We start from the raw sequence: 19,093 nt of genomic DNA, 5'->3' as shown, positions 1-19,093 counted from the left end.
TGAAGTGTACATAAAAAGGAAAAATCTCGGTTGTACATCTTCATATTCTATGTGTGTATATAAAGTTCCATGAAAAAAGACATTTTTGTGACTTGTGTAAAAAATGACAATTTTCAGTGCTACAAAATGACTTTTCGCATGACATTTTGTCTTTTTTTTCGTAGAACAACACAAATGTTATTTCTTCACGAAATGTTTGAGGACATGTAAAAGACACATACATGCACATTCTCAAGGAAAAAAGTTTCTTAATTTTGTGAACATTTTTAAATGGTTTTTGTGAGCCGAAACACCGCCTCCTTAGGACACCTACTTTGCAAGGATGAAGGAGCGTTCATGCCCACGATATTTCCATGCACGCACCTTTTTTTGGTATACACATCTACTACCACTTTGCTACCTACGCTAAATCTTACTGAAGACAACATCATGTGAGTTCATCCGATAATGCACTTATTTGCCAAGGTAACGAGCACGAGCACGAGCACGCACAGTAAATGGTACACCTACCGCTGAATTTGGCAAATGCACTAAGGATAACTGTCACATCCAACGATCTGCCAACATCCCAAAGTACTAGCGACATACATCACAAGAATAATGATGCTACATTATTGACGGACAAAGCCACAGGGCAACTCTGTCATGTGGAGAATTAATTCTAGCGTATATACAGTTCCTATTTTTACTCCCAACATAAAGTTTGGACCAAAATGCTTGACCCTGAGAATTATGCGTGGCACTTCACATCATACTCCTACTTGGAACTTGTACAGAGCACGAGCTAAACACCATATAAACCTAAATAGGAGACACCGGGCCAGGTCACCTCCATACAGTCTTGTTTGCGTCGGTGAATATGGGATTGTGGTGCTCAATCGGGCACTGGATGACCTCAATGGCACTGTAGTCTGGGGGCGAAGCGTCATCCAAGGGGATTTGCGAGGAAGCATCCACATCATCCTCATCCGCAATCATATAAGCGCGAAGGTGTTGAATTAGCAGTAATTAAATAAATAAAAGTGAAAGAAGTGGCGAGCTTAATTGGCTTGTGAAAACTTCTTAGAAAGAGATAGAGTATAATTTATCCCCTTTGCTCACAAGAGACTCCAGATTAGACCATCCACTGCAAACCTATCTCGCTGCCACAACATCCGGCCTCCCTCTCCAATAACACGGCCATTGCTCGGTCACTCACTTTTTACCTTCTTCCAGTATACACCTCTCCCTATCTCTTCCCCAACAAACAGTAGCTCAAATGTTGGATCAAAACATGCATCATAGCAAGACCCGACTATAAAAAGGCTCTGGTCAGATCAGGCATATGTGTCGCCAAAAGTCTCTGGGGGCATCTCTTAGTTCATGAAATGTAAAAGTAGTAAACAGACAGGTAGCTATATTCACATTTCTTTTTCAGTGTTCTGACTAAGTTGAGCCCGCCTTTAGATTAAGTTGACCCCTCATTTACGGTCATGACTTGGCAGTTTACAGATGGGCGGCTAAATTCACGCTTCGGCTTTTGGAAAAAGTTGAAACCTCATTCATGGTGACAACTTTCTTGGCAGTTGCACAAGCTCAGTTATCGACTCATACTGGAAAGTTAGCATTCACGATAACTTGACAACCTACTATAGGGCATCAAGCATCTTTTTTTTCATAAAATGAGTCAAGAATACACCTAATTAGTCCCACCTGGTGCTAGACTCGCATTTAAGCGCTACAAAAGTTCCTGGATTATTCGTAAATGAATTGGAAGTAGATTTACATACCTAGCAGGTCCCATATAGTGGTATTTGATGTTGTATCCACGATTTCCGGAGGTGGTTTTAGTGTGAATCTGAGATGATTCTGCATATCTGTTCCAGAATCCCCTTGCTGCCACATGATCAAAGGCGTGAACTCCACAGCAAGGGTACGAGAGTCCATCTGCGTTTGACAACAGAATTTGGTCAAACCCTCCAACGGATGCAAACATTTATATTAAACTTGATACATCACCTTGAGGGACGAAAACGAAAGAGATCAATTCCATAACTAGAAATAAACCGCCAAATTTCACTAGTAGTTTATATACTACAGAAATTACTAAATTATGAAGAACCTAATCATGCAAAGTTTTACAGTGTGGCCTATCAATCCAGACGGAACTGCAAATATTATCTAGCAAACTCAGTTCTGTGTGCTGTTTCTACTATTAAACCTTTTAGTCAAGACAGGTAAGCAGATAGCCAGATGCTTGCAGATTTATCTTGTTCTCTTCTAAAAAAAAAAAAAAAAAAAAAATGAAACCGTGTCTAGGAGGAACTAGACACTTTTTTAATATAGTAGAAGCGGGACTTAGCGTGACAATTCCGAAATTCGTCCCTGACAGGAATCAAACTCCGGTCGTTAGGGTGCGCCACTGCGATCCCAACCACTGGGCTAAGCCCACGTCATCATCTTGTTCTCTTCTAGTGGACACATTGTGCATGTTTATGTTCCTAATTGGACAGGATATAGCTGGCAAATGTATGAATAATGAATACAATTAATACTGAATACCTATTCAAACATAACCAATGAATTTTACCAGCAAGGATCACTGAAGACATGTGGTATCTAAACACGAAATGATAGCTCATTGGCGTTTAAGAAGGTTACAATCAGCAACTGGTCCGGTGGATAACTCTACAAGAACTAGTGATTTATGGAAAAATGTCCAGTGCATTCTACTAAAAGTTACACATCGTTCACGCTGATTTGAGTGTTCCTTTAAAATATTTACAATAGAATCTAGCCGTTACTGGAGTTGTTACTAAACTAGAACCATGAATAAAGAGTTGGCTGGTCAAATGGCCGTCTTCTCAGAATTGCAACTGGTGTACAGGCCGTAAGTTACGAAGTACAAGGGAGAAATAATCTTAGGGAGAAATTAGTCCTTCCTTAGTGGAATTAAAGGTGTTCCCAAGCGTTGCTGAATGACAGTTAACACGTTCATAGGTCTACAACTCTACATTCTACACTAAACTGAGCTTTACAATTTATAGTTCCAGTTTTTTCAGTGCCCAAGAACCGAAAGAGAACGAACTCAAAAAATTTATACAGGGAATTAAGTACAAAAATAAGGATGAGACCTACCTTGTTAAGTGCTGACTTACGGCTTACTCTCAGTAGCAATGCCGTAACAAATTCTAGTGTCATGTAGTTCACATTTGGAAGCTTCTTCAGTATGTTCTTTAGATCATCAATGCTAACTCTTGCATTCCTAAGCTCATCATACAGAGCAAATGTAGTAAGCGGTTCAGGGATGCTGGCAAGGTAGCACTTGATCGGTGCAGCTACATCAATAGGGCTTACACCATCAGGCAAAGATGCACCCGAATCTGCAAGCAACGTCACAAGACTCTTAATAATGAAACAATGACCTGAAACCATGACTACGAAACCTAAGTTCAACTGAGTCAAGTGAAAATGGTAGCCTGACCCTCATTGTAAAGTGAAACTAGCTGCTTCTGTCACCTTCAGATTTGAACAAGTCCTCATTACTCAAGCCTAACCAGATAGTTTCAGACATCAGATCCGGAACAATACATAGTAACTAGTAAGGGACCAACATCTATGTATTTTCACAGATTTCACCTGATATAGCCATGTAGTCTGCACACTTCACCAGTATCAGGGGCACAACTTTACCAGATTGCTCTCGTTGTACGGTGGCTTCAATAGGAACACCAAAGACTGCAAGCTTATAAGGAAATATTATTGAAAATCAAAGAGTTCAAATCCAAACAACTGATCATCAGTAGATAGAAGTAAATACTCCCTCCGGTTCATATTAATATACTCTACTTTGTCTAGATTCGTATGAATTTAGTTAAGTTTTTGGATTAGATGCATGTGTATCTAGACAAAATTGATTCATTTAATGTGAACCGGAGGGAGTAACACAAATCAATTTGTCAAAATAAGATTTTGATGTGGCTACATCCCGGTGTTGACAGTTGCAGAATTTCCAGCATGATACAAGACATTTTAGTTGTGTTAAGAACCAGGACAGAAATACATTACAACTGTAAACTCACCATCGGTACTGGCAACTCCATGTGAAAAGGAATCAGAAGAAACTAAGAATCAGCATCCTACCCAAACAAAGGGATCTTGTATTGCAAAGTAACATAAGTTCACAAACCTTCTGCCAGCATTCAATGTTGTTCAAAATAATTTTGCTTTTGTCCGCAGTTTTTTTAGCAGCCTACAAGGAAGCACATAGAACAGAACCACCAAACTCAGTCTCACGAAGCCACTTTTTGTAACACAAGGAATCATAGCAAGCATGCAAAGATAGAACTCGAACATGTGATCTAAGGTTATGTTGTTAATAGTATTTATTATGGTCTTAAGACTCCCTGGAATACAAGCTATGGCGCAAATACAAACAAATATCTCCTAACTGCATCTTAGGATGTCAATAACCAAGCTGTAAAACTATTTCAAGTTTTGGCTGGTGATGATGCAGCCCACTTAGGAGATATAATGGTGGCATAATACATGAACTACTTACTGATAGTTATTTTGCGTAAATGGACCTTGATCTAAAGAGTAGTAGGTTACAAAACTGCAATCAAAGTATAAATTCTGTATTCATGGTGGAACAAGTTAAGCAAATAAAAACTGTAATAAAAGTATAAATTATGTATTCATGGTGGAGCAAGTTAAGCTTCAAGTGAAGAAAGAAAAACTGGAAGCAAAATTTTCCACAAGCTCATATACCTCTTCAACTTTGACCTTCCCCACTGCAACCTTCTCCTTTGTTTCTGAAATACCCTTCCTCAGAATCACACCCATGTTGGCAGCAGCAGAGATGAAGCGTTCCTGCATGGTATCGCCTGGTGGCGGCGGTCGCTGCCTAGCATCCTGGAAGATAGCCCAACGGCTCTTCATCATTGATCCGACCTTCCCAGCGACATCAGCTATGTTATCCTCTGCAGACTGTCCTGCCTGCTTCAGCTTGAAGCCTGCACCCCCGAAACATCCACATCCAACATTCAGAATTGAAAGGGGAATTCACATATAAATAAATACTACCTCTGGACTTTTTTAATCGACGCGGACACATACATACGTTAGCTATACCCTCAGCACCACTCCGCGTCGATTTTATCCGACCGGAGGGAGTAGAACACAAATATGGTTCTCTGCCACGAGACATCACTTCTTTTAGTAATCCAGCAGTGCACACAAACACAGCTTCACCCAATATATATGCCATGCCAGTATTAGATAAGTAGGCATAAGAACAACAGCGAACGAGGAGAGTGTTACTGCAGCACGTACTGGATGAAGAGAAGAAATCGGTGGCCTTCCGGCGCCACTGAGGGGATTCCACAAGCGACATCACCACCACGTGCATATTAGAAGGTACGAATCAGGGAAAACCACGGTGCACGAAAGGTACGTATACTAAGAGCAGGGATGCACAAATCTGAAGCAATCGTCTGGCTGGACTGCTTGGTATTGCAACAAACAGATTATTATTCAGCAACACGTATTCTAAAATTAGAAACGACAAATATTGAAACCTTCAAATAACCGTTAGGCCCATTTTAAAAAATGCTACATATAAAAAATTACATTCGAGATTTTTTTACTATATTAGAGATTTTTTTTTTAGCATAACTGGCTGTAGCCAGCTGATGGCTAGCGTTTGCCAAATTTTATGGTTCTCAACTTTTTTTTTAGGAACGGAGCAGATCAATATGACCATCAAACGCAGCCCAGTTGCAGAGGCGCTGGATTGATTCCAGCGGAAACCCACACATCCACGCACCCATCCCCGAGCTCAGACCCGAGGGAAAGGAAGAAAAAAAAAAATGCTGCGCCACGCCGCCCACCGCCTGGCCTCCCGCGCCGCCGCCGGCTCCATCAGCCGCAGGGCCCTCGCCACGGAGGTATTTTCTATAGCCCCGAGCACGTCCACGTCCGATCCCAGATCTGCGCGTGTGCGACCAGGGTTTCGGGGTGTCCGCGCGATCTAGCGGTGGGTTATTTTTGTGCTAGATTAGCGAGGGGAGGGGAGAGGGGCCTCCGTGATCAGGTTCATACCGCTGGATAGTTGGAACCCTAGGTGCAATTTAGTTTTGGAACCCTAGGTGCAAAACTTCTGTTAATTATTATCTCTAAATTTGCTCTATCTATGTTTAAAATTTGAAGTTTAAACATGACCTTTGTTCAGAGTAAACATAAACAAGAATATTATAACAATGTTTAAGAATTATCGCTCTCTGAAATTTCTCTTAGCCATTACTCCTACATAGGTTGTGTCTAAACTTACATTTTGAAAGATAGGTAGAGTAAATACTAGAATTATTGTAACAGGGTTGGTGTATCTCTGAATTTGTACCTGCTTTCGACAGGTTCAGTTAACTGTAGTGTTTCAGTATCGCTGGAGTCGTGTTTAGTTGGTCCTTGGGCCTGGGCTGGCGGTCTGTGTGCTGAGTGTGAGTGGATATACATGTAATGGCCAGTGAGTCCAATGTTGGAACGACCTATGAACTTATGAAGGAATTGAATTTCAGTCTTGTTCCTGTCTCTTCTTCTTCCTCCTCTTGAAGTTTTTCCTCCATCCTAATTCCGTTCGCCACAAACCCTAGCTGTGGTCACCACACCGTAGGCTACGCTGGACATTACAATGATGTGTACAAATTTTCCAGATTTTTTTCCATGAGTTTCGGTAGTAGATTGCAAATCAGTTTATATATCTTACTGAAGGAAATTATATTACAAAAAAGTCTACCGGATTAATTGTTGAGAAGAAAATTCGTGTATACTACTTTTCTTCTAACTAATAGTACCAGGTTTGTTAATTGATGTAGGTTGGCAAGCCTATCGAGGAGACCAAGGAAGATGTGTACCCAAAGAGGATGCAGTCTGAAAGCTTGCCTGCCAAGATACGCATCGTGATGAAATCTTTCAATAGCCAAAAGGACAATCTGAGTGGGCTTGAGCCTTACATGCGCAAGGTTGGGTTGCCTGAATCGCGATCCTTGTACACCGTGTTGCGATCACCTCATATTGATAAGAAATCCAGGGAGCAATTCTCAATGCATGTGAAGAAATGTTTCGTGGAAAAAAGGCGGAGACACATGAATTGGCCAAGAAGTTCTTCTGGTTAAAACGGATGCGTATATTGGGGGCTCAGTATGAAATCAATATTAGCTTCAAGACCCGTTTGGATAAAAAAGATTGGCTGCCGCAAAAGTGTGGGCCTGCTCCGACAGTAGTTCCAAGCCAAAAAGGGAGGCAGGTTAGAAAAAGAAGGTGGTTGGGTTATTGAGTTATCCCCTGGTTCAGAATAAATCGTACTAGTCTGGTAGCTGGTTGATTAATTGTTATTTGCTTGCCGGTGCTTCCTTGCCTTATAGGTACTAGAGCTGCTTCAGGTCTTTCTTGGTTTGATCTAGCACCTACAAATATGTTCTATGTAATGTCACATGAAACTCTGGATGTATGTGGCCTATCATCATTATCATATTTACTATCTATCGGTTAAGTGCCATTAAAGTGACCATGTTATGGTCGGTTTGACCTATACACGCAGGAAGCCCACTAGTGGCTAGTTGTGGGCTTAGCCCAAGTAAATTAGGGGCTTAGCCCAAGTAAATTAGGGTTTAGAGGAGGCCGTCCTCCTATATAAACACTTGTACCCCTTCGAGATTAATCAGACAATATTCAGTATCATTACTGTCTCGTCTCCGAAGGGAGACGGGAGACCCTCGCGCCCCGCCGCACCAACCCTAGCCGCCGCCTCCTTCCTCCGTGACGGCGCCCGGCCCGCCGGCGCCGAGCTCTCCGACCTCTCCGCTCTCACTTCCACCCTTACAACCTCCGCCCTAGACCCGGTAGAACCCTAGCCCCTACCACTTTGGTATCAGATTGCCTAGGTCTCATGGGCTCCAACAGCCCCCCGTCGACCCCATCACCGCCACGTCCGCCGCCGCCACCAACACCACCCCCGCCACCCCCGCCGCCATGACAGGCGCCCACGCGCTGCAGGGGGCCGCCGCCGCCAACGGAGACCAGGCCGCCGCCGCCCCCACGGGCCTCGACCTCCTGCCCGCTACTTTGGCGGACCTCGCCGACAGTCTCCGCGCCATCCGTTTCGAGCTCGCGGAGATCAAGGCCGGCCAGCACCCGCTGCCCCCACCGGCCGCCGTTCCGCCGCCACCCCCACCGGCCGTCGTTCCGCCGCCGCCCCCACCGGCCGCCGTTCCGCCGCCGCCCCCACCGCCCGCCTCCGCCGCCAGCAACGGCCGCCCCGCGTGGTGGCCGCCATCGCCCTCGCCAATTCCCACATGGATCGACGCGTCGCCCGTCTACACTCAGACTACGGCGCGGACGCCGGTTCGACGAGCCCGCCCACCCCTTTGGCGGTCCCGGCAGGTTTGCGGCCCCTTCGCCGCGGGCACGTCCTTCAACCCGGGCCGCCGGAGGGCGCCCCGAGGTCCCGCCTCGGCACAGCAGCCGCCCCGCTTCACCAAGCCGGAGTTCGCCACCTACGACGGTGCCACCGATCCCCGAACCGGTTGAACCGAGTGTGAGCGGTTTTCGGGGCGGCGGACGCTCGGCGCCGGACGGCACGTGGATCGCCTCCTATCACCTACGGGCGCCGCGCGGACTTGGTACTACGCCCTCTAGCGGGACGAGGGCGGGATGCCGCCCGGGAGCGTTTCGCGACCCGTGCCTCCGGCGGTTTGGGCCGACCCTCCGCGGCGGCCCGCCTCGCCGAGCTGGGACGCCTCGCCTTCACCACCACGGTCCGAGACTTCGCCGACCGCTTTCAGGCGCTCGCGTGCCATGCCCCGGGCGTCTCGGCGCGGCAGCGCGCCGATCTCTTCCTCGGCGGCCTCCCCGACTACATCCGCGTCGACGTCGAGATGCGCGAGCCGGCGGACCTGCAGACGGCCATGTACTACGCACGAGCCTACGAGCAGCGCGCCCTCGCCATGCAGCAGGTCTACGCGCAACGTGGCAGCGCTCGTCCCGCGCCCCGACCCGCCCCGACGCCCACCGCCCCGCCGCGCCCCGCGCCGGCCGCTGCGCCCGCAGGCCCTCCTGCGCCGACTCGCCCCTTCAAGCGGCTAACGGCTGCGGAGCAGCTTGAGCGGCGCCGCCAGGGGCTGTGCTTCAACTGTGACGAGAAGTACGCACCGGGCCACACGTGCGCCCGCCTCTTCTACCTGGAGACCGTCAGCGTCACTGAGGCCGGTGTCACGACCTACGCACCAGTCGACGCGTCCGCCTTCGTCGACTCCCTTCATGCTATGGCGGGCATCAAGACGGCAAAGACGATGCTGCTCCCGGTGACGATCAATGGGGAGCGTCTCACTGCGCTGGTGGACACGGGCTCCACGCACAACTTCCTGTCCAACACCGCCATGCGCCACCTCGCTCTCCAGCCCGGCGGGATCGGAGAAGTACGGCGTCACCGTCGCCAACGGGGATCGTCTTACGTGCCGTGGCGTGGCGCGACGAGTTCCCGTGCTCGTGGGCGACGAGCCGTTCTCCATCGACTGCGTCGGCATCGACTTGGGCTGCTACAACTTCATCCTCGGCCTCGACTTCCTGAGCACCTTAGGCCCCATCCTGTGGGACCTCGACGTGTTGTCCCTCATCTTCTGGCGCGAGGGCGGCCGCCGTGTTCACTGGACGGGCGTGGGCAGCACTGGCACATCCCCGCAGCTCCACCTGATGGCCGCCGCGCTAGACGAGGCGCATCCGCTCCTGGCCGACTCACTGCAGCAGCACGGCGACCTCTTCGACGAGCCGTTCGTGGTGGACTGCGACGCCTCCGGCATTGGCTTCGGCGCCGTACTTCACCAGGGCGAGGGTCCACTCGCCTTCTTCAGTCGCCCCTTCGCCGCTCGCCACCACAAGCTCGCCGCATATGAGCGCGAGCTGATCGGGCTAGTCCAGGCGGTGCGCCACTGGCGGGCGTATCTTTGGGGCCGGACCTTCCGTGTGCGCACGGACCACTACAGCCTGAAGTTCTTGCTGGATCAGCGCCTCTCCACCGTCCCACAACACCAGTGGATCAGCAAGCTCTTCGGCTTCGACTTCACCGTCGAGTACCGCCCCGACCGCCTCAACACAGTCGCCGATGCCCTGTCCCGCCGAGACGTTGACGACACTGCGGACGCGCCCACAGTCGGTGCAACCCTCTGCATCCACTCCGGGCCATCTTTCGCCTTCATCGACGAGGTTCGCCGCGCTACTGCCACGGCTGCGGATGCGCGGCAGCTGCGCCAGCGCCCGGCCGACGGCGAGCTGGCCGCGCCATGGCGCCTGGACGAGGGACTACTCCTCCATGGACGCCGCATCTTCGTGCCAGATCATGGAGACCTGCGCCACCAGGCCTTGTCCTTGGCGCATTCTGCAGGTCACGAGGGCGTCCAGAAGACCCTGCACCGTCTCCGCGCTGACTTTTACATTCCAGGGGATGGCGCCCTGGTGCGAGACTGGGTGCGGGCGTGTGTCACATGCCAGCGGAACAAGACGGAGACGCTCCGTCCGACGGGCTTGCTGCAGCCGCTGGACGTGCCGTCCCGAGTGTGGGCGGACATCTCCATGGACTTCATCGAGGGCTGCCGAAGGTTGGCGGCAAGTCCGTCATCCTCACGGTGGTTGACCGCTTCTCCAAGTACGCGCACTTCATCGCCCTCGGCCATCCCTATACGGGCGGCGTCCGTGGCACGCGCCTTCTTCGACGGCATCGTTCGCCTCCACGGGTTTCCATCCTCCATCGTCAGTGATCGTGATCCTGTGTTCACGGGTCACGTCTGGAGGGACCTCTTTGGGTTGGCGGGCGTGAAGCTCCACATGAGCACGGCGTTTCATCCTCAGACGGACGGCCAGTCCGAGGTCGTCAACAAGATCATCGCCATGTACCTGCGCTGCATCACCGGGGATCGTCCACGAGCTTGGGTGGACTGGCTGGCGTGGGCCGAGTACTGCTACAACACGTCCTACCACTCCGCGCTGCACGCTACTCCCTTTGAGGTGGTTTACGGGAGGCCACCACCGGTGATGCTTCCCTATGCGTCTGGCACGGCCCTTACTGAGACGGCGGATGACCTGCTGCGTACCCGCGACGAGATACTGGCTGAGGCGCGCCAGCCACTTCTTCAGGCTCAGCAGCTGGCCAGGAGGTACTATGATGCACATCATCGCGAGGCGGAGTTTGCGGTGGGCGACTGGGTCTGGCTACGCCTTCTTCACCGGACGACCCAGTCCTTGGACCCGCGCTCCAGGCGCAAGTTGGGACCTCGTTACGCCGGTCCTTTCCGTGTGCTGGAGCGCATCGGCAAGCTCGCCTACCGCCTTGAGTTGCTCGCGGTCTCGCGCCTCCACGACGTCTTCAACGTCGGCCTCCCGAAGGCCTACCGGGCGACCCTCCTTCTGCACCACCAGCTCTTCCACCTACTTCGGATGGGCGTCTCGAGCCTGCCCCGGCGAGTGTGGCTCGCGTGTTGAAGGCCCGGCAGCGCCGTGGTGTTTGGCACGTCTTGGTGCATTGGACAGGCCTGCCGCGAGGACGAGGCGACTTGGGAGAAGCTTGAAGATCTCCGCCAGCAGTTTCGGAAGTTCAGCTCGAGGACGAGCTGTTTGAGAAGGCGGGGAGAGATGTTATGGTCGGTTTGACCTATACACGCAGGAAGCCCACTAGTGGCTAGTTGTGGGCTTAGCCCAAGTAAATTAGGGGCTTAGCCCAAGTAAATTAGGGTTTAGAGGAGGCCGTCCTCCTATATAAACACTTGTACCCCTTCGAGATTAATCAGACAATATTCAGTATCATTACTGTCTCGTCTCCTGAAGGGAGACGGGAGACCCCTGCGCCCCGCCGCACCAACCCTAGCCGCCGCCTCCTTCCTCCGTGACGGCGCCCAGCCGCCGGCGCCGAGCTCTCCAGCCTCTCCGCCCTCACTTCCACCCTTACAACCTCCGCCCTAGATCCGGTAGAACCCTAGCCCCTACCAGACCATCCACGTATTTTTGAGATGATGATGATAATAATACGTGGAGAACATGATTCACGATGTCTGGCAACATGCGATGTGCTATCCTCAGAATATGCCTTAAGCCTGAATGTATGAGCTAGCATGAATGTTTGATATGCACGAGAAATGAAGACACCGATTCTGATTATCTATACCTAATATAAATGAGCTAAAGTTTCTGATTTCTGTCCAACTTTTTATTGGACCGATTTGCCCTCCCACCATATCTTTATTATTATATTGCAGTCCGTATGTCATAAAAAATATTTGATGTCAAAGATCAGGAGCATTAAGACCGTCCAATCTTATCTTTAACATCCCGCTTAATATCTAACCGTCCAACTTTAATACTAAGAAAATTTTCAGTTATTCATTGGTGTACAAAGTCAACCTATGCAATGTATGTTTTGTGAAAATACCATCTTTTCTTATCAGAAGTGTGCATCGATGGTTTTTCATTGGCAAAAATATTTTAGATACGAAACTATGACCTTGGTGTAGGAAGTCAACTTATAGATATATGTTTGTGAAAATACCATCTTTTCTTATTATAAGTGTGCATCGATGGGTTTTTTATCGGCAACAATATTTTAGATACTAAACTAAATGATGTTACCTGAATAATTTTTTCAGGACCTTATTCTGCAAGATTAAACTGGGAAATCTTCGGGGGTCATCGCCGTGATGGTGGTATGTCACTCTTCCCACCAACAAGGGATATCGGACAAGGAGTTTTGCTTACTACACTTCTGAAACATTTGCGTAAGGTATACCTATGTGTTAATCAAGCCAAAAGTATGAAGGAATCCTTTCAGGACTGCCGCACATTTTTTTGACGTGCTGTGTGAAAGCACCAACTTGCAAGGAGCTAATGGCATGCGAACTGAATGTTTTTTGATTGCTCTGGTCAGGGCCGTGTTGGAGGCGGAGTGGAGCTAAAAACAAAGACGACCATTGTTTCCATCCGCAAGTGTATCTATGTCTTTCGATTTCTAATAGTAGACGAGGGGTGTTTGATTGAAGGAGATTAATGAGAGAAAATGTGACAGATTGTATACCGCAATGATATTAGAAACCATACTCATGGTGCCAGATGGGAGGGACAAAAGAAATACATTCACATTGGTCCAAACTTAGCATACATTGTGCTCTATGCATTTGACGAAATATAGCAACTCATATGCACACATACTAAGCTTCTTTTTCGTGGTAACATACATGGTTATTTTGTTGTTTCACAATATGCTCTTATGCGATGGTAAATAATTGGTTCATCCAATATGCACGGTGGGTATTCTATGTTGCATATATTTTATTTTATTCAACATGAAATGTACATGGTAATGACAATTATTGTTGTGCATCAATGTTACGAGTTCCGAAAGAATTTCTTGGTACTCTTTCTCAAGTATCATGAAAATGAAGCAGGAGACAATATCTCTAATGTTGTACGACAATATCTAAGTAGATATTAGTTAATAAAAATAATTAATCAGGTGCTTATTTCATATTCACACGATATCAATTATAACAATTGTCCAAACATCATTGAAAAAAGGTATAATCTCATAGATTTTTAAATATCTTATGGCTATATTTTGCATACACATGAATTTTAAAATATATTATATTAACATATTATAAAAGAAAATAGAAACCGTAGCAACACCCGGGTATTGAACAGTATCACATAACACTGCAAATTGCCCTTTTACCGTTTCATCCCCACGGAGACCCTCCAGATCTGCACCAGTCCCAGGCCACCCGAGACGCCCTGCCACGGGAATCTGCCCAAGTCCCCCCTCCTCGGTCCTCAGCCTGAATCCCGCATCGGCGGCGCCCATCGGAGAGGTGGTCCAGGCGGAAGGGGAGCGCAAGGCGCGTCGGCCGCAAGCTGGTAAGCTCGGCCTACTCGGGGAGGAGGTCCATGCGGCAGGGGAGCGTGAGCGGCGTCGCCCGTGAGGAAAATCAGACTGCTCGGGGGAGATGGTCCCGTCGCCTGGACCACGACCACGCGCGATGCAAGTGGGCCAAGATTAGGGTACCCTCTACCCTACTTGGTTAAAAAATGAACTAGCAATTTTTCATGACCTCATCATTTTAGTTCAACTTTTGCACAAAAGAGGGTAAAGGTACCCTAATGTTGCCCCACTTGCAGCGTCCCTCGCCCTGCTTCGAGTGGGATGACACAATTTGTTTTTGGCTCCTGCTCATACGGTTCAGCGGCTCTGATTTGCTTTGGTCAGTTAACTTTTTCCGGTCTGATTTGCCTCTTCCATGTCCGGCTTTAGGTAGTCATCGGCCGCGGTGGCAAGTGCTGGGCTACAAGGAAATGCGGAACGGCGAGCAGGAGCATTGGAGTAGGGACGAGTTAACCGACAAGCAACGACAACAGGGACGAGCTTAGAAACAAATTGGGGCGTGCCTTTCGTTGGATACAGAGCAAGCCAGGGCACAGGCAAAAATACAGTCGTCCTACTTTCTTCTGTCACTCTGTATCTCCTGAGGATTTAGTGGTATGTTGTAATATGCAGATTTAGTAATTTAGGTAAGCTTGCATTATATACCTGAAAATCATTGGCTTTTCAACGGTCCATGTCTGGCGGCGTCTTGACCAGAGGGCGGCAGCAGCAGGGTAACGGCACGCTGCTTGCTGATAGGAAACTCCATCCTCAAGCCAAGCGGTGACGCAGCAGGGGAGCTCGACGAGGTCTGTCTGACATGCTCCCGTTATGGATGCCGAGGCCTGTTGTTTTCCTGTATGATCCGGCAGATGGCGTCTGACGAGTCGCCGTACAGGGCTACATGCTACTGCAATTGCCGCTAGACAGAGAAGATCGCTGACCTGGTGTCTTCGAAGCAGTGGTATTATGCTAAGATCGTTACTTGCTTAGTTGAGAGAATCTCAGATGAAGATCCTTGAACGTGATGACTGCTTTTATACACCGCTACCACCCTTCCAGCTCCAATGCGTGCCAGACAACAGCCAGAAACACCTCCTACGTCCAATTTCGCTTCTCAAGCAGAAGTGGATGCTCATGAATATTGGTTGATTCAGCTGATTGTCCAATGGCATCAGCGTTCGGGCTGAGCAACACTGCCATGGTAGCACGGATGCACATCAGTACACCACAGCAGGTAATCTCCTAAATGAAGCTTTGCGTGGTAGATAAATTTTCACTGATTACAATCATATTCTCACTTTAGTTTTATTCATATAGGATTTGAGCTTCTTCTAATTATTTCAAGAAATTTGTGGATATGCCTATAAGAAACAAAAAATTTGTCCTCCCCTAAATGTACGTGATTGTGTATAATTTGACCAAGTGCCTTTGGTGTACCATGGCTGCATAATTCATCTTTCTACAATGCACATTTGTAAACAACATTTGAAAACTCCAGGCCAATCGTGCCCGTGTTTTCAAGTGTTAATAGTTAACAGAGATCAATATTAGCCTTTTTAGTTAAAGTTGATCAATTGCGTGTCGTGGCGCTGGTGGACTGTCCAAATCGTCCACATGAGAACACATCAGAGATGGGATAGAGATAGAGGAGAGAGGGACCATAATATCTTTAGGCAATTTATTTATGTTTTCATCATGGCGCTTTCCTTTAGGCAATTTATGTTTTCATCCTTGCACTTTCTGTTATACAGAGGTGCTTTACTTCCAGCATTTACTCTCAGGCTTATATTATGCTTGCATACGGTTAGCCTTTTTTTGACACAATTGTGTACGGTTAGCTGAATTTCGGCCTGCTGTTTATCTGAATATTAACATGGCAAAAAACTTGTGTTTGGACTCACGATATATCACATCGGTTATGGGTTATTACATTGGTGTCATAATTGATGGTTCAGATGGGTATTTTAAACTAAATGTTTAGCATGTGAAGGATGTGAGTATGTCTATATCTTTACATTTTTGTTCAGTATCAACATTAAGTAATGTCGTGAGCACATTATCATTATTCTCTATAGGAAAGCTTCAGTGGCTAGCAAGCCCATTTTCCTCACCTTAAAATTTATTATGTTTGTCATGAATAGGAGAAAATGTGACCACCATTGACAATGGTGACATGTAGGAGAAAATGTCAACGTGAAAAGTTTGTTAGAGCGTTTGAGTATTTGTTTTTCCCAGTGCAACGTATGGGTATTATTCCTAGTCTATATGTGGGTGTTAGTCGATTTACTTACTGCCAACATTGTGTGATCCGTCCAAGTAAATGGTGACGTAGATCAGCAATATGCTAGTGTAATAGTTGGTCGCTGGAGACCACATTAGATGCATACTTACATACATATATAAAAGCTGACCCCATTTGTTGGAAGGGGCAGCGTTTCAAGTTATCTTTTATCCAATCAAATATTGACGCGTCTGCATTCTTTACTGTAGATGGGCGCGGCTGAGTTTTCTTTTCGGGCAGCACTAGGAATCGGCTCCCGATTTTTTGCTTTCCATCGGACCAATCTTTAGCCACAGGATTTGAAGCATCTTGACCCTACGATTCTAAGCCAGGTCCGCGCGGCTTTTTTCCTGAATCAAGGGATTAATTGCATGCTTCCTTTGCAAAAACTGCTCCCAGTAACTGTTTCCGTAATTCACGTCCGGATAGATCGCTAACGTCTCTTGCCTTTCTTCCTCGTTAGTTGCTTCTTTCGCAGAAGATGGAAAAAAGACGCATGCGACTGATCGAGCTCCATGGAAAGTTTGCGTGAAGCACAATTGTTTTACTAAGAAGCATGCCACTATTTCATCGGCAGCTTTGTAAATTTGGAAGATGCAATGATATAGTATTTTCTTGGTAAATACTACCTACCGTAGTCCGATCTGAAGCAAACGGCCGGACTAGCATCTGTCCGTTCAGTCTACCCGACGCATCCAACGATGCAGGGTTGAGGTTATATAATGGCCCACATCGCACCATCCCTAACCAGTAGTAATGTCGCCGCCGCTACCGTCATCCTCCGCGCCGGTCACCGCTCGATGTTGCCGCCGCATCCGTCCTTCCCACAACACTTTCCGAGCTTACGGCGGCGCTCGTCAATGCTGCATGGGTATGTGGCCTAGACCTCCACGTACTCGCTGTTGCCGCCACATCCGGCCCTCCCCCGACGCTGCCCGAGCTTCTACCTCCGGCGCTGCTCGTGCTTCCGGCGACGCTCATCGATGTTGCATGGGTCTGTGGCCCAGACTTCCGCTCGCTGTTGCCGCCGCATCCGGCCCTCCCCCGAGGCGCCTGTGCTTCTGATGGTGCTCGTCGACGCTGCATGGGTATGTGGCCCAGACCTTGAGCAGGGCCCTCCAGGCTGAAGAGGGAGAGGAACGGAGCACCAGCGACTGTATCGGGGCAAGACGGCAATGCAGCCAGGAGCCTGGCGCGTCATGGTGATTGTGTCGCTTCATGGTGAGGGTGACCACTGCGAGGAAGCACTGCACAAGGTCTGTGGATTCATGATTCTCGTATGCGCGCTCGAGTGGATCGACCTTGGCGAACGCGTTGACCATAGGGGTTGCTTTGCCGTCTAGATCGATGCCAACCGGCTCCGCCTGTGCCGGGGATCGCACAATACTTCGTAACCCGTATGGCCATATCTGAGTACGTTCCAACAGAAAACATCAGTGCTTCCGATGCATCATTTGTACGCTTTTGACAACACAGGGATGTGCTTCGAATTTTTTGACGTTGCTTCCTTCATAGACCATGGATTCTATACTAGCATCGCATGTGCTTTCTGCTAATAATTTATTTGCTTCTGAAGCCAAAGAAAATCGGGCAGCACTAGGAATCGGCTCCCGATTTTTTGCTTTCCATCGGACCAATCTTTAGCCACAGGATTTGAAGCATCTTGACCCTACGATTCTAAGCCAGGTCCGCGCGGCTTTTTCCTGAATCAAGGGATTAATTGCATGCTTCCTTTGCAAAAACTGCTCCCGATGACTCGTTTCCGTAATTCACGTCCGGATAGATCGCTAACGTCTCTTGCCTTTCTTCCTCGTTAGTTGCTTCTTTCGCAGAAGATGGAAAAAAGACGCATGCGACTGATCGAGCTCCATGGAAAGTTTGCGTGAAGCACAATTGTTTTACTAAGAAGCATGCCACTATTTCATCGGCAGCTTTGTAAATTTGGAAGATGCAATGATATAGTATTTTCTTTGGCTTCAGAAGCAAATAAATTATTAGCAGAAAGCACATGCGATGCTAGTATAGAATCCATGGTCTATGAAGGAAGCAACGTCAAAAAATTCGAAGCACATCCCTGTGTTGTCAAAAGCGTACAAATGATGCATCGGAAGCACTGATGTTTTCTGTTGGAACGTACTCAGATATGGCCATACGGCAACAGCGAGCGGAAGTCTGGGCCACAGACCCATGCAACATCGATGAGCGTCGCCGGAAGCACGAGCAGCGCCGGAGGTAGAAGCTCGGGCAGCGTCGGGGGAGGGCCGGATGTGGCGGCAACAGCGAGTACGTGGAGGTCTAGGCCACATACCCATGCAGCATTGACGAGCGCCGCCAGAAGCTCGGAAAGTGTTGTGGGAAGGACGGATGCGGCGGCAACATCGAGCGGTGACCGGCGCGGAGGATGACGGTAGCGGCGGCGACATTACTACTGGTTAGGGATGGTGCGATGTGGGCCATTATATAACCTCAACCCTGCATCGTTGGATGCGTCGGGTAGACTGAACGGACAGATGCTAGTCCGGCCGTTTGCTTCAGATCGGACTACGGTAGGTAGTATTTACCTTTTCTTAGCCCTTTCTTTTCGTGTGAGAAATCCATGTTTACCGGCTCAGTTTCGGTTACCCCTTCTTATCTCTCCCGGTTATCTTTCGGTTTCCCGGTGTAGTAGTTGTGATGTTTACTTGATCGCGCTGGTCGTGCTCCTGTTTTGCCATCAAAAGCGGTCAAAGCGGTGCCACCGTTACCACGTTGAATAATCCAGAACCTCCACGATTCCCTCAAAGAAAAATCCAGGACCTCCACGAATTGGTAATCCATATCCAGCCGCAGAGGCCGGCGTCCTCTTCTCCGTTCCTGCCCAGCAAGGCACCTGCCGA

General features: G+C 48.6%; 1 long non-coding RNA gene and 1 pseudogene across 1 annotated transcript; one reads left to right on the top strand and one right to left on the bottom strand.

Annotated features, from left to right (window-relative positions):
• Positions 1-825: 825 nt before the first annotated feature.
• Positions 826-5,377, bottom strand: LOC124678299 (annotated as a pseudogene).
• A 7,001-nt stretch (positions 5,378-12,378) lies between these two features.
• Positions 12,379-13,223, top strand: LOC124678711. Its single transcript, XR_006994609.1, has 2 exons — positions 12,379-12,799; positions 12,944-13,223. It is a non-coding gene; the product is annotated as an uncharacterized LOC124678711 (long non-coding RNA).
• Positions 13,224-19,093: the final 5,870 nt, after the last annotated feature.

This window comes from Lolium rigidum, chromosome 7 (genome assembly GCF_022539505.1).
Source record: "Lolium rigidum isolate FL_2022 chromosome 7, APGP_CSIRO_Lrig_0.1, whole genome shotgun sequence".
In the NCBI taxonomy this organism is placed as follows: Eukaryota; Viridiplantae; Streptophyta; class Magnoliopsida; order Poales; family Poaceae; genus Lolium; species Lolium rigidum.
This window is presented reverse-complemented; position numbering and strand designations above follow the sequence as displayed.